The sequence below is a fragment of the Ailuropoda melanoleuca genome, chromosome 10 (assembly GCF_002007445.2).
Source record: "Ailuropoda melanoleuca isolate Jingjing chromosome 10, ASM200744v2, whole genome shotgun sequence".
In the NCBI taxonomy this organism is placed as follows: domain Eukaryota; kingdom Metazoa; phylum Chordata; class Mammalia; order Carnivora; family Ursidae; genus Ailuropoda; species Ailuropoda melanoleuca.
The window spans coordinates 17,831,787-17,842,559 of NC_048227.1; the positions used below are offsets into that span (position 1 = coordinate 17,831,787).

A 10,773-nucleotide genomic window follows, 5' to 3' on the forward strand; every position below is an offset into this window, starting at 1 on the left:
TCCATCTTGCTGACAAGCCAGAGGGGCCCATGAAAGGGTCATATGTCTCCCTCTGGCAGATGTTTAAGAAATCAGGAGAGAAAATGCAGCAAACCCATGCCTAGCAGGAGTGCACAAGGGAGAGTGAGAGAAGTTAACGGCCGCCACCATTATTAGGATCTTGCATTTTTTAGGGTTCTTCAGGATCTCATTTTACTCCACAAACCCTGTAAGGCTAACAAGACTGTTCCCATTTTACAGATGGAGAAAACAAGGTTCAGAGAAGTGAAACATCACTAAGAGGCTGAGAAGCTTCTCAGCTAAGAAGTGACTTCAAGCTAAGAAGTGACATGGCAGGGATTTGATCCTGGGTGTATCTCCTTCCTAAGCCTGCACCAGGCTGTGAAAATGGGTCCGAACCAGGACAAAATGTTACCAGGGCGGGGAGGGGTGCTGCTTTGTGCTGTTGGGATGATACAGGTTGGCTCAAACGCTCATGCCGTGTCTCCCCAGCTGACTCATTTTTGGGAAACAATCGGCAGCTAACCCACATGTCCACTCCAAAGAAAAAGAGAAAGCATCTCGCTGCTTATTTCTTCTATTTTTTTTTCTCCTTTTTCTAGCTGTTTTTGAGGAACTTGGTACAAATTCCCCTGCGGCTGATTTGAAGGATGTTTGCCCTATAGAAATTCTCTCCCCCACTGCTGAAATATCTCGTGTTCTCTGGAGAACCAGTATTGGGAGGAAGCCAGCTTTTGTTTTTCTTTTCTTTCTCTTGACCTTCAGGGTGAGTTTTATGATACCGTGCAGAGGAACCTGAGAGCTTGAACGATGAAGAAAAGGAATAAATGGAGCTAATATTTGCTGAGAGATTACTCTGTGTCAGGGTTGTTTTCTTTTTTTTTTAATTTTAATTTTATTTTTTAAGTAATCTCTACACCCAACATGGGGCTCAAACCCACGACCCTGAGATCGAGAGCCTCACTCACGCTCTACCAACTGAGCCAGCTGGGAGCCCCTGTCCCAGAGTTTTTAAGGTCTTTAAAGATACATCATCTCACTTAAAACTCATCACTGGGGGCGCCTGGGTGGCAGTCAGTGAAGCATCTGACTTGGTTTCGGCTCAGGTAGTGATCTCAGGGTCATAGGATCGAGTCCCACATTGGGTGCTGAGCACGGAGTCTGCTTGTGATTCTCTCGCCCTCTCCCTCTGCCCAGCTAAATAAATAAATCTTTAAAAAAAAAAAAACAACTCATCATCATCCCCATCCCTATTTTATGGAGAAGGAAATTGGGGCTCAGAGAGGGCAAATGACTTGTCCAAGGTCACACAGCTGGTGAGTGGCAGAGATGGGATTTGAACTCAGACTTCGGGCTCCTGAACGTATATTCTTGATCGCTCACTACACTGCTTCTGGAGGTATGTTAACCTGAAGATATTCAATCCCTCCTGCCTCCCCACCCTTCTCTCTACCTGCTCATTCACCCACCTACCCACTCATCACCTTTCTATGCACCCGCCCAGCCAGCCAGCCACTCTCCGCTCCCTGCCTTCTGTCCACTAATACTGAGCAAGCCCTTGGCTATGTACTGGGGGTACCCCACAGAAATATACACAAGCTCTCACGCAGCCTGGATTCTGATGGAGAGAGACAGACAAAAAGAAGTAATGGACAAACGAAGTGCAAAGGGTACTAAGTGTCACAGAAAACCGATGAGAGGTCAAGGCAGGAACATTCAGGGGCATGCTGGATGCCAGAAAGGACCCAACCATCGTGGAAACATTTTGGGCAGAAGGCACTCCAAGTACAAAGGCACTAGGCAGGAAGGAACGTGGCTGGCTCCAGGAACTTGAGAACGGCGTGGTGGAACAGAGCGACCAAGGTAAGGAATGCAGAGGCGGGCCAGAAGTCACACAGCATGCACATGCCGCGTGGGACCCTGCAGAACGGCAAGGAAGGTAGATTTAGTTCCAAGTGATGTTGGAAGTTATGGCTCAGGCCATAACTTAGGGAGTGAGTGGGGTGTAGCAGGAACCACTTAACCCCTTGTGTTTAAAAAGTAGATGCTTTTGGAAGTGGAAACTGAACACAGTGGCCATGTCCATGGGGGTAACCATGAGCCCCCTCAGAAACAGATCTGTGTTGAGGGAAGGGTCCCTTGAGGGGGCTCTTTGGGTCTGTGTATGGCTCACAAGGTCCCGGAAGGAGAGTGTGATAAGATCTCTCAACACCCCCCAGCCCCCACTAGTATTCAGAGCTGGTCAATGGGGAGGAAGTGGTTAAATTTGCATTTCAGCCAGAGACCTACTGGGAAAAAAATAATTGAGTGAACCCCTCCTTCAACTCATTTCCTCTTTTTTATTTTTATTTTCACAGCTTTATTAAAGGTGTAATTTACATAGCATAAATTCCAGCCGTCGAACGTGCACAAGTCAATGATTTTTAGTGAGTTGTGCCACCATCATCACCCGACCCAACCTTAGAACATTTCCAAAAAGATCGCTTGTGTCCATTTGTAATCAATCCCATTTCCCCTCCTGGCCCACCTAATCTTCTTCCTGTCTGTACTGATTTCCTTTTCCTTTTCTGAGTATTTCATATACATTGAATCATGTGTGTGGCTTTCTGTGTCTGGTGTCTTTTGTTTAGTATAATGTATTTGAGGTTCCTCTGTGTGTAGTGTGCACTTCATTCATATGTGTTGCTGATAACATTGCACCGCAACAATATTTCTGTAATACAATGTAACAAAATTGCAACAATGTATCCAATTGACAGGCCACGTTCATCAGCTGACGGGTATCTGGATTGTGTTCACTTTATCTGTATCATAAATAATCCAGCGTTGGACATCTCCCTGCAAATCTTTGTGCAGGCACGCATTTTCAGATCTTTTGGGTATATACCCAGGATTGGATTGCTGGGTCTTCTGATAATTCTATGTGTAATTCACTGAGGGCTGGTGGTCTGTTTTCCAAAGCAGCTGCACCATTTTATATTGTCACCAGCAGGGTGTGAAAATTTCCATTTCTCTACATTCTTGGTAACATCTTTTCCTTTTTTTTTTTTTTCTTTTTTTACTATAGACATCCCAGTGGGTCTGAAGTGGTATCTCATTGTGGTTTTGCTTTGCATGTCCTTAATAGCTAATGATGCTGAACACAGTTCATCTACTTGGTAGTCATTCGTGTATTCTTTTGGGGAACTGTCAATTCAAGCTCTTTGCCCATTTTTTTAAATTTTTATTTTTTGAGAGACAGAGAAAGAGCACAGGAAAGTTGGGGGGGGGCAGAGGGAGAGAGAGACTCTTAAGCAGGCTCCACGCCCAGCACGGAGCCAGATGCAGGGCTCCATCTCATGACCCTGAGATCATGACCTGAGCTGAAATCAAGAGTCAGCCAACTGAGCCACCCATGCGCCCTGTCCTTTGCCCATTTTTTGATTGTGTTGTGCTATAGACTGAATATTTGGGTGATACCCCCCCCAGTCATGTGTTGAAATTCTAACCCCTAATGTGATAGCAGTGGAGGCAGGGCCTCTGAGAGATGATTAGGTCATAAGGGCACAGCCCTCACAAATGGGATTAGTACTCTTAAAAAAGAGACCCCAGAGAGATAACTTACCTCTTCTGCCATGTGAGGACGAAGTGGTCTATGAACCAGGAAGCAGGCTCTCACCAGACATCAGATCTGCTGATCTTGGTCTTCTCAGTCTTCAGAACGATGTGAAATCAATGTTTTGTTGTTGTTTATAAGACCCCTGATCCACTGTGTTATGCTCTAGCACCCTGAAGGGACTAAGACAGGTTGTTTGTCAGTTTGTTGTTGAGTTATAAGCACTGTTTATATATTCTAGATACTGACCCTTATCAGATATATAATTTGCACATATTTTCTCTCATTTTGTGGTTCACCTTTACACTTTCTTGATAGTATCCTTTGATGCACAAAAGTTTTTGATTTTTATGAACCACAATTTATCTCCTTTTCCTTGTGCTGCTCGTGCTTCAGCGTCATACCTAGAATCCATCACTAAATCGAAGGTCATGAAGATTTACCCCTATGTCTTTTTCTAAGAGTTTTATTGCATCAGTGCTTATATTTAGGTCTCAGATCCATTTCATATTAATTTTTAAAAAAGATTTTATTTGTTTATTTGACACAGAGAGAGACAGCCAGCGAGAGAGGGAACAGGAGCAGGGAGAATGGGAGAGGAAGAAGCAGGCTCCTAGCAGAGGAGCCTGATGTGGGGCTCGATCCCAGAACACCGGGATCACGCCCTGAGCCAAAGGCAGACGCTTAATGACTGTGCCACCCAGGTGCCCCCATTTCATATTAATTTTTGTATATGATGTGAGATGAGTCCAAATTAATTCTTTTGTGTGTAGATATCTTGTTGTCCCAGTATCATTTGCTAAAGAGGCTGTTCTTTCCCCATGGAATTGTCTTGACATCTTTGTCAAAAATCATTGGCCATCTATGCATAGATTTATTTCTGGACTCTCAATTCAATTCCATTGATATCTATTTTTTTAAGTTTTATTTATTTATTTGAGAAAGAGAGAGTGCATGCAGATGCATGAGGGGGGAGAGAGGCAGAGGGAGAGAGAGAGGAAGAATCCTTAAGCCAACTCCTCTCTGAGCACAGAGCCTGACATGGGGCTCAATCCCAGGACACTGAGATCATGACCTCAGCTGAAATCAAGAGTCAGCTGCTTAACCAATTGAGCCACCCAGGCACCCCAATCTCTATTTCTACCCTATGTCAGTATCATACTGTTTTGATTACTGTATATAATCCTTTCAACATGCAGTAGGATTCAGTTTGCTAATACTTTGTTTAGAATTTTGCATGTTTATTCATAAAGGATATTTGTCCATAGTGTTTGGCCTCCCTCCCTTCCTTCTGTCCTCCCTACCTCTTTCTTTTTTTCTGCTTCCTCCCTCCCTTCTTCCTCTTTCACTTCTTTCTTTCTCTCTCCCTCTCTCTTTCTTTCTCTCCTATTTAAATTAATTTTATTTGTTTCATTTTTTGGAATGATCCATAGTTTTCTTTTCTTCTGGTGCCTTTATCTAGTTCTGGCATCATAGAATGATTTAGAAAATGTTCCTTCCTCTTCTATTTTGGGGAAGAGTTTGAAAAGGACTGGAGCTAATTCTTCTTTAAATGTTGGGTAGAACTTACCAGTGAAGCCATCTGACTCTAGACTTTTGTTGTTACTAGGAGGATTTGATTACTGATTCAATTCTCTATTTCTTATATATCTGGTTTAGATTTTCTATTTCTTCTTGAGTCAGTTTTGGTAATTTTGTTTTTCTAGGTATTTGTGTATTTCATCTAGGTTATCTAATTTGTTGGCATACAATTGTTTATAGTAGTCTCTTATGATCCTTTTTATTTCTGTAAGATTGGTAGTAATGTCCCCATTATTTCCATTTCACTTAGTTGCATTTCTTTCTTCTCTTTCTTTTGATTGTGCTTAGTCCAGCCAAAGGATTGCCAATTTTGTCAATTTTTTTTTCAAGAAATAACTCTTGGTTGTGTTGATCCTCTCTATTGCTTTTCTATTTTTAATTTCATTTGTCTCACTCTAATCTTTATTATTTCCTTCCTTCTGCTAGCACGGGGTTGTTTTTTTTTTTTTTAAGATTTTATTTATTTATGTGACAGAGAGACAGCCAGCGAGAGAGGGAACACAGCAGGGGAGTGGGAAAGGAAGAAGCAGGCTCCCAGCGGAGGAGCCCGATGTGGGACCCAATCCCAGAACGCCGGGATCACGCCCTGAGCCGAAGGCAGACGCTTAAGGACTGCGCTACCCAGGCGCCCCCTAGCATTGGGTTTAATTTACTCTCCTTTTTCTAGTTTCTTAGGGTGTACAGTTAGGTTACTGATTTGTAGTCTTTCTTATTTTTTAAGGAAGCCATTTACAGCTACAAATTTCCCTCTTAGCTCTGCTTTCACTGCATTCCATACATTTTGGTATGCTGTGTTTTCATTTTCATTCATCCTTAAATATTGTCTAATTTCCCTTGTTATTTTTTCTTTTATTCATCGGTTGTTTGAGAGCACGTTGTCTAATTTTCACATATTTGTGAAATTCCCAGTTTCCCTTCTGTTGTTAATATCGAGTTTCATTCCATTGTGGTCAGATAAGATAGTTAGTATAAATGCAAACTTTTAAAATTTATTGAGACTTGTTTTGTGGCCTAACATATGGTCTATCATGGAGGATGTTTCAGGTGCGCTCGGAGGTCACTACTGTTGTTGGATGGCAGGTTCTATAATTGTCTGTGTGGTCTAGTTGGTGTATAGTGTTGTTCCAATCCTCTGTTTCCTTATTATCCTTCTGTCTAGATGTTCTATCTAATATTGAAAGTGGGGTATTGAAGTCTTCAACTATTACTGTAAACTGTCTATTTTCCTCTTCAGTTCTGTGAACATTTGCTTTATTCGTTTTGGGACTCTGTTGGTTAATGCATATATATTTATAATTATTATATCTTCTTAAATTGACACTTTAATCAACATATAATGTCCTTGTATCTCATAAAAATTTGACTTAAAGTCTATTTCACTGTATTATTATATCCATTCCAGCTTTCTTCTGGTTACTATTTGCACGAACTATATCTTCTTTCATTCCTTCGTTTTCATCCTATTTGTGTCTTTGGATATAAAGTGAGTCTCCTGTAGACAACATAAAGTTGCACCATGTTTTTTATCCATTCTGTCAGTCTCTGTGTTTTGATCTATGCATTTAATCCACTTACATTTAAAGTGGTTACTCATAAGGAAGGATGTACTTCTGCCATTTTGTTATTGTTTTATAAGTCAGATCTTTTTTATTTCTCAATTCTTCTATTACTGTTTTCTTTTGTGTTTGATTTTTTTACCTAGTGTGCCATTTTGAGTCTCTCCTCATTTCCTTTTCTGTATATATTTTAGCTATTTTCTCAGTGGCTTCCTTGAGGATTACAATTAAAATACTAAATTTATAATAATCTACTTTGAATTGATACCAACCAGCTTCAATAGCATACAATATACAGCTCTATCTCCTACCATTTTATGTTGTCACAAATTACATTGTTATATATTATGTGCCCATTAACATTGATTTATAATAATTGCATATGTGTGTATCTTTTAAGCCTCGTGGGAAACAAAAAAAAGAGTTACAAACCAAAAATATAATAATACTGGATTTTACACTTATTTGTGTATTTACCTTTACTGGTATTCTTTACTTATTCATATGGCTTTGAGTTACTTTCTAGCATCCTTTTATTTCAGCCTGAAACACTCCCGTTAGCATTTATCATAGGGCAGATCTACTACCAATAAACTCCCTCAACCCTTGCTTATCTTGGAATGTTTAATTTCTTCTTCATTTTGGAAAGATAGTTTTGCCAGATGTGGAATTCTTGGTTGACAGTTTTTCTTTCAGCACTTTAATTATGGCATCCCACCACTTCCTGGCCTCTACGGCTTCTCGTGAGAGACTGGCTATTAATCTTATTGAGGATCCCTTGTATGGGATGCATCACTTTTCTCTTCTGCTTTTGAGACTCCCTTTGTCTTTTTTTTTTTTTAAGATTTTATTTATTTATTTATTTAATAGAGATAGAGAGGGAACACAAGCAGGGGTAGTGGGAGAGGAAGAAGCAGGCTCATAGCCGAAGAGCCTGATGTGGGGCTCGATCCCATAACGCCGGGATCACGCCCTGAGCCAAAGGCAGACACTTAACCGCTGTGCCACCCAGGCACCCCAAGACTCCCTTTGTCTTGNATCCCATAACGCCGGGATCACGCCCTGAGCCAAAGGCAGACGCTTAACCGCTGTGCCGCCCAGGCGCCCCAAGACTCCCTTTGTCTTACAACAGTTTGATTGTAATGTGTTTTGATGTATACTTTTTTTGCATTCATCCTAGTTAAAATTTGCTGAGCTATGTAGATGTGTAGATTCATGTTTTTCATCACATTTGGGAAGTTTTTGGCCATTATTTCTTCAATATATATTTTTCTGGCCCTTTCTCTGCTTCTGTGACTCTCATAATGCATATGTTGATAAACTTAATAGTATCCCACAAGTCCCTTATGTTCTGTTAGTTTTTCTCCACTCTTTTTGCTTTATGCACTTCCAACTGGGTAAGTCCAGTTTATTCTCTTCCAGTCATCGATTCTTTCATCTGCCTGCATTAAATCTGATGTTGATCTCCCATGGCAAAATTCTTACCTCAGTATTGACTTTTTAGCTGCAGAATTTCTATTTGATTCCTTTATAGAATTTCTATCTTTTTTAATTGATATTCTCTATTTTATCATACATCATTCTGGTCTTCCTTAGGTCTTCATCCATAGTTTTCTTTAGCTCTTTGAGTTATTTAAGACAACTGGCTTAAAATATTTGTCTGGGGGCGCCTGGGTAGTGCAGTCGTTAGGCGTCTGCCTTCGGCTCAGGGTGTGATCCCGGCATTCCGGGATTGAGTCCCACATCGGGCTCCTCCGCTGGGAGCCTGCTTCTCCTCTCCCACTCCCCCTGCTTGTGTTCCCTCTCTCGCTGGCTGTCTTTCTCTGTCAAGTAAATAAATTTTTAAAAAAATTTTTAAAAAATCTTTGTCTAGTAAGTCCAATGTCTGGACTTCCTTAGGGACAGTTTTGTCAATTTCTTTTTTTTCTCTCTTGTAAATGCACCATGCTTTCCTGTTTCTTTGTATGCCTTATATGTTTTTGTTGAAAACTGGACATTTTGAATATTATAATGTGATAACTCTGGAAATCAGATTCTCCCCTGCCCTTCTGCGCCAACAGGGATTGATTTTGTTGTTTGTTGTGAGACACAGCCATCCAATTGTTTAGCAACTTTTCCAATCTATTTTTGCAAATACTGTATTCCTTGTCATGTATGTTCACTGAAGTCTCTGTTCTATTATCTCAGCAGTCAGCCAGTGATCTGATAGAGATGTCCATAAACACCTGGAGCCAAAATGAAAACAAAACAAAAACATATTTTCTCAATCTTGATAGATTTGCTCTGAGCTGGGACGTTTCTTCAATATTTAGCCAAGCTGACTACAACTCTGTCTTAGCTTTGTCCTTAGCTTTTCACCTGTTTGTGAAGAGCTCAAAGATCAGCCAGGGATATAAACCTAGGGTCCTCTTAGATTTTTTTTTCTGTGCATGCATTCAGCCCTGGGCATGTGCATTGCACTCCAGAGTCCCTGGTATATGTGGAAGCCCTTCAGAGACCTTGTGTCTTTCTCCTCAGTCTCCTCCTTCCCAGGTTTTTTGATCAATCCGCTGTTTGCTCTATCATCCTATGCCCCAGTTGTGTAATATATGTCTTTAAATTATTTCTACAGATGCTGTTTAGGAAGCAGCTCCAGTCCTGAGAGAATTTCAATGGGGACAAAACAAATGCCTGAACTGATACCTCAGGAAACTACCAGAAAGATCAAAATGCACAACTATAATTCTTTGAAAACTAGATCCTGCATTGCCCTTTCTGATACCAGCCAGTGGCACCAAAAATGTAGCTACTGTTCCACAGCCACCACTGATCTGGGGAGTGAGAGATGGTTGACAGAGGAGCAAAGATGCCACAAGACTTTGTTTTTTTAACCAAAGATTAGCAGCCTCTTTCTTCATTAAGCACTCCCCGTGGTTGTCGTATGGCTTTGATCAGATTCCAGAATGCCAAAAAAGTTGATTCTGACTGTTTTTTGCCAGTTTAGTGGTTGCTTCAGTGGAAAGACTAATTGTTGGAGTTCCTTACATTTTAAGTTTTATTGAAGTCCATGTTACCAATTTGTGTGTGTGTGTGTGTGTGTGTGTGAATTGCACTTTTGGTGCCATATCTAAGAACACTGTGCCTCACTTGAGGTATCAAAAGTCTCTTTTATGTTTTCTTCTATAAGTTTTACCGTTTTAGTTCTTATGTTCAGAACTATGACTCATTTTGAGCTAATTTTTGTGTGTGGTGTGAGATAATGATCTACATTTATCTTTTTGCTTGTAGTTACCCAATTGTCCCAGCATGATATGTTGAAAAGATTATCCTTTCCCCCACTGCATTATCTCAGCACTTATTTTGAAAATTAATTGACTTTAAATATGTGGGTTTATTTCTGGACTCTCTGTTTTGTTTCATTGCTTTATGTCTATCCATAAGCCAGTACCACATTGTCTTAATTATAGCTTCAGAGTAAGTTTTGAAATTGGGAAATGAAAGTCATCCAACTTTGTTCTGCTTTTCTAGAATTGTTTTGGCTGTTCTGGGTCTTCTGCATTTCCATAAAAATGGTAGGATTAGCTTATTAATTTCTGTGAAAATACCTGCTAAGAATTGGACAAGGATTGTGTTGAATCTACTTATCAATTTGGGGAGATTTGCCATCTTAAAAGTATTGTGTCTTCTGATTCCTGCACATGGACTAGCTTTCCACTTGTTTAGGTCTTTTAAAATTTCTCTCAGGGGCGCCTGGGTGGCACAGCGGTTAAGCGTCTGCCTTCAGCTCAGGGCGTGATCCCGGCGTTATGGGATCGAGCCCCACATCAGGCTCCTCCGCTGTGAGCCTGCTTCTTCCTCTCCCACTCCCCCTGCTTGTGTTCCCTCTCTCGCTGGCTGTCTCTATCTCTGTCGAATAAATAAATAAAATCTTTTTAAAAAAAATTTCTCTCAGACCCCTCCTTCCGCATCCATTCCTTTTTGAGGCCCAACAATGTATGGCTCTTCTGCTGGATCAAATGGCCTGCTGAGGGTCACAGCCAAAGCAGGGGGTGTTTCCCTAGG

The 10,773-nt window shown here is 40.9% G+C and overlaps 1 long non-coding RNA gene across 1 annotated transcript; it reads left to right on the top strand.

The window, feature by feature from the left end:
• The first annotated feature begins 1,341 nt into the window (after window positions 1-1,341).
• On the top strand, window positions 1,342-10,452 carry LOC117804092. The gene is made up of 3 exons (XR_004628264.1): window positions 1,342-1,399; window positions 1,505-1,863; window positions 9,344-10,452. It is a non-coding gene; the product is annotated as an uncharacterized LOC117804092 (long non-coding RNA).
• Window positions 10,453-10,773: the final 321 nt, after the last annotated feature.